Here is a 6,000-nt window from a genome sequence, read left to right on the forward strand (position 1 = left end):
TTATGCCCATATATGTTTTTACTTAAGCTCCAGTCTGGACATGAAGAGAACACTGTTGGATGATGTCAAAAGAGTGAATGCAGAAAGAAAAATAACTGGTGAGAAAATTTTAAAATAAGCACCCTTAGTGAGTGTTTTAGAGAAAGGGGAGGAGGAAGGAAAGAGAGAATGAAAAAGACTGAGCAGGTGGTGAAAGAAAACATGATGCATAGTGAAAATTTAAAGAGCTACCAAAGATCTCTTAGAATTAATATCCCATTGGAGTCTAAATTTAATATCTAGCTTGTCACACAAGCCATGATGTTACTTTTCATCTGAGCATATAATTTTCATACCATCAAGAGAAAGAAAATTTTGGCTAGATGTAAACCTTTACTGGTAAAAGATTTCTAATGTATTAATAAATTATTGAATTTAAAAGGGTATAATAAATTATAACCTCAACTGTCATAATAATATGGCATACTAGAAAAATGATTAAATTGTTATCTCTATTATATCTGTTACAGATGAATTTCCTAGATAAATGAAAAAAAAACTAGCTTGTTCATTATTTTGCTTTCCTAGCAAGTGTCCTACAGTCATGACACAAATTCATATAATGTCCTTGAGCTGAATGGCTGTTAGAAATTCAGAGTTACACTGAAGTTTGTGAAAATTCACAGATGGCAGAATAGGATTCCTGCTGAATATATATTTGATGAGATTATGTGTCTCATTTATTCCAGCCACAAAAGGAAATATTTTGCACTTATGAACTGTGCCACATTTAAACTTGTTTTGGTGATAGTAAGTGAATAATGAACATGTTAGTTGAAAATTTAAAAACCTAGGGAAGCCTTGTCCTTTTTATTCTGTCTTTTTTTCTTCTTCTGTGAATATAGACATTTACCTGCCCCCTTGAAGTATACTATACTTGATGAGGTGTCATTCTTTTCCATTTTACTTTTAAGTTTAGTGAATACAGGTTAGGATCAAATAGATGTCAAGGTTTGTATTGGTGATTTAAAAAACGAAAGGAAAGAAAATTTATATTTACACAGAATTACATAGAATAAAAGTTACTTCTCTATGTATTACCTTTCATATTATTACCCTTATGATGATTTTTGAACTGTTAGCAGTTATAATGATTTTTCAGATGAGAAAGCCAACTATCAGTGGTTAAATAATTTACTCAAGAGCACGTAAGTAAACAGCAGGGCAAAGCAATATTTCAGTTTGAACTCGGATGATTAGTCTTTTTTTTTTCTTTTTGTCACCAGATTATCTCTGGAGATTGGTGCCTGCATAAATACTGTTAATGGTCTTTTCTCTATTGTGATGACAAGAGAGGGAGAGAGAGAGAGAATGAGATTAGAGCACTGCTCAGCTCTGGTTTATGTTGGTGTTGGGGATTGAACCTGGGACCTTTGGTGCCTCAGGCATGAAAGTCTTTTGCATAACCTTTATGCTGTCTTTAAAGCCCAGTATATGTCATTATTTATTTTTTTTTGAAATGTACAGTCTGATGACAGCAGGGAGACATATAGAAGCAAGGAGTTAAGTATGGAGAACTGAGGGTGTGTTCAAAAGAGGAACTCCAGACCGAAGGATATTGATGTACTAGTAGTGATCTAGATCACCCTTCTCCTAATTTAATCCTTCAGACAGAATTTGGGAGGGAAAACAAAAAGAAATACCTTTATGAAGTAAATAGTATGTGTATGAAGGGGATGTAGGACCTGAGATTAGAAAATGTCTTACAATAATGGGAACAGCTTGTGCCAAAGTTGCACTAGAGTGGGAAGTTTGACAATTTTAGAAAGGTGCCAAGTATGTTCTCAGTGGGTGAAGGATAGAAGAATAAAGGAGGAGTAGAATGCTAAAAAGTGAGAAGAATACTGAGAAAGTAGCTCAATGATGTCTTGTGTATATGAGGTTCTAGGTTTACGCCAGTGCTCTGATGTCTCTTCTTCTCTCTCAAACAAGCTGAACGATGGGAAAAATAAAATTAAAAAAGGAGAAGGAACTTGACAATGCAATTTATAAACTGAAAGTTTTGAGTCTAAGGCAATGGGGAGGTCTTGAAGACATTTGCAGGGGTTTTAAGACCAGTGAAAATGATAGGTCTTGCATTTTGAAAACTCTGTAGCTGACACATGGTGAATGGATTGAAGAGTAAACAGGAAACACTGGATGCCAAGAAAAGTGAGATTTGAGACAACTGGATTATAATTTCTAGATACTTGCAACTTTTTATTTCTAAGACATTTTACAATTGTATAAATAATTTATACAGTTCTATAATTTATTGATGTTTAAGTTGTAGATACTGTCTTTCTACTATGGTTTCTGAGAATTTTATCCTACCCATTTTTCCCACTATTTAACATTGAATATATATTTTTATAATTCAATTTAGTATATGGTTGTGTTATGACATTATAAAAGCAATGTAAACATTAATTTCTTATGGTTCATTTAATGAATTATGATTGTAACTTCATGCAATTTTTTTTTCTTTAGTCTCCATTTTAAGTTGATTAAATTTTTATAGACCCACTTTGATATAGATTGCCAAATGTCTCTTTATATATACCCGTTATTTTTCAAATTCTCAAATACATCAAATAATTTGGACTATATGACCCTCTGCCTAACTGTACTGGCATTCTCCTAGTCAGCTGACTTGGAGTCTTCCATTGCTATTGTGAGGAAACTGCTTTCTCTGCTGCCTTCTGAGAAGTCCATTTTATTCTGACTGCTACTAGTAATATGTAATAATTCTCCCTTTCTTTGGAGTCTTTTAATATCACATTTGATCTCTGCTGTTTTAAAACTCATAATGGAGCTAGTATGCTAAATTATAATCATGTATGGTTTTGAATACATAATTGATACTGTCAATGTGTAGGTTCAGATTTCCTACTTAAATGTTTTAAATAACTACTAACCTCTGTTCTTTCTTATTTATACTTTTAAACTACATTTTTGGATTTTGGTCCTCTTGGACTCAGTTTAGCCTCCAATTTTTTTTTTTTTTTTGTCTAAGTCTCTCATTTTCTTGTCTTTATACTTATATCGTCAGTATGTATGATTTGTTGTTGTTGTTGTTTCTGTGAGATTTCTTGACTGTTGGGAACTGGGCCCACTGTCTGGGAAGTCCAGGCTATCATTTCCATGAGAGTCAGAGCGAGTAGACCTCAGGCCGTGCCCCCTCTCTGGGTTGAGACGATGGCAGGTCCCCCCTGACCTCTGGATTTATATGGTTGGACCTCTGGACGTGGGCACCTTTCTATACATGCCATTCCTCCCCCCTTTAAACAAAATCCATTAATTACTGTGTATGGCTAACTTGAAAACCATGCAAACATCCTGTTGTTCAACTGCCTCCCTTCCTCCTTGCCCTGAAGTGCCTGCAATTTACCTCCAGAGAAATATACATTGTGAAACTTGTGATCAAACTTTGTATGGTAACTTTTTACTTGTGATCAAATAGTTTGTAGGTCAAGATGTAACTATGTGTTGTGTTTGGGTTAATGATCACCTTAATTGTCTTTCTGGACGATGGGTATACCTGCTTGCTTTCTACCCCAATAAACGAGATGACCCTTTGAGTCCCTCCTTATTTGTCTCTCCATGCACTTTACCCTCCCACACGGAGTCACCCTCGATCTCCCAGGGGGCTGCTCTGACCCTTCACCACCACTGGCCAGGGAGGCATAGGACCCGGAGCGACCCGCACATGATTCTTCCCATTTCCAGTTTGTGTTAATTATGAAATTAAGTTGTATTAACCCAAGGACTTAATTTCAAAAATATTTTTCTTCCCCTCCTTTAAAATTTAATTATCCTGTTATACTTATTGAGATGCAATATATCCTTTGCTCTCACTTTCTCAGAGAAAATAAATTATAGAGCTTTAATTTAGAAAGTATTTTTTAGTTCCCAGCCCCACTTTTGAAAAATCTTGTATTGCTTGCCAAAAATATGTACTAAATATCTTCTGATTTATGGACTTCCCATCTCAATGATTCCATATCTATAATGTAAGCATATGTGATTTGAATCAGTTCTTGCATTTGATAACAGCTATGAAAAATAGCATTAAAAACTATTAGCTCAAGGAATTAATGCAGCTGTACATTTATATTCATGTTACCTAAAATATTTCTTTATTTCCTTAATATTACAAGGAAAATAGCATACATCACAGTCATAGTGAAAAGAAATTCTCATTTCTTTCTGTGTTTAACAGAAATGTACAAGAAATCAGAAATATTTATTTTTAGAAGATTTCATTTTAAACACACATAAAGTAGAATTTATATAATTATAATAGATTCTCACTATATAAATTATCCTTAAAATAACATGGATAAATTGTAAATATATGAATTATATATAATTTTAACAAACAGCTGCAAAATAGGCTTTTTTCAAGTATATTCAGAAACTAAGACATGCTGAGCTGAAATTGTAGCCTCAACAAAAATAATATCATACAGAGCATATAATCAAAGCATGGTGAAATTAAACCAGAAATAAATAATGGGAAATATGCATTATTAGGAAATTAAGGAAATGAAAAATTAAACTGTTTTGGACTAAATGAAAGTAATAAATATCAAATTTAAGTAACTCACATTCTGTAATGGTGAAGATTTTTACAGGATTTTATAAATCCTGTAAAAAGACAGAGGCTAAACTGAGTCCAAGAGGACCAAAATGTTAATTTTGTGACCTGACATCTTACTCTATTGCCTGATAATAAGGAGCTTCCTGCTGGATTCTTTAGATTTTTCTTTGTATACTGTCAATATCATCTGCAAATAGTGAATGTCTGACTTCTCATCCAACTTGGATTCCTTTAATTTTTTGCTTTTGCCTGATTGCTATGGCAAGAACTTCCAACACTATGTTGAATAGTAGCAATGGTTGTGTATTTGTATCTAATGTTTTGCCTGGCTTTTTTGATATTTCAAGTTAGACTGTTGGAATTCAGGAGAACTCATGCTCCTTGCTTTTAAGACCATCTGGTTTAAATAACATCCAGCAACTCAATAGATTTGTTTAGCCCTTATCTTTATCTTCAAGAAGATTGCTGCTCTTCAGCTGTTTTACTGAGAATGAGAGTAATAGATACTTGGTAACATACAAAATGGAGCTGTGAGACTTTTGTCTTTCATATCAATACTGCTAATAGTATATAAATATAAAACATAATTTATTATGTTTTGTATATTATTTAATTTGATTTTTACAAAAAGGTCACAAAACATGACTGGGTCTTAATACCAGTTCAAACACAGTTGCTGGTAGATTTTTTTTTAAGACAAATTAAGAGTCAGGTAAACAGGCAAAAAAGAGATGCCACAACACTGCTCTATATCTTGCAAGATTCTCCTTTTCCTGGTGTTTCCATCTGGTGGCTGGCTAGAATCCATGTCCTTGAGGATGCTAAATTGTATGCTCTACAATATGAACTATCTTCAGGCCACGAATTTACCAAAATGTTTATGGTATGTTAAAAATAAATTAAATTAAATTAGTTTACCTAAGGGGAAGGGACACTAGTACTTTCATTATATAGATAAAACTGAGACTTAGAGTATAAGATTTATTTGAAGGGCCAACACACTAACTTTACCTGGGAGAATGCTTGCTCTGTCATGGGTGACATTATCATTTGAATCCCCTAGTACACCATATTGGAGTATTAATGGGGGAAGTTTCAGTGTTGTGATGTCTCTTCCTCTTTGTGTATGTCTCTCTATGTGAAAAAGTCAGTTCAAATTGGTAAAGCCCTGAGGAGATGATGATGATGATGATAATAATAATAATAATAATAATAAATTTGAATAATAATGTCCTAGTTTTTTTTTAATACTTTATTTTTCCCTTTTTATTCTGGTGGAGACAAATACTGAGAGAGAGAGAAAGAGAGAAGCTCAGCTCTCATTTACGGTGGTACAGAGGATTGAACCAAGAATGAAAGCCATTTTGCATAACCATTAT

Source organism: Erinaceus europaeus, chromosome 11 (genome assembly GCF_950295315.1).
Source record: "Erinaceus europaeus chromosome 11, mEriEur2.1, whole genome shotgun sequence".
Taxonomy (NCBI): domain Eukaryota; kingdom Metazoa; phylum Chordata; class Mammalia; order Eulipotyphla; family Erinaceidae; genus Erinaceus; species Erinaceus europaeus.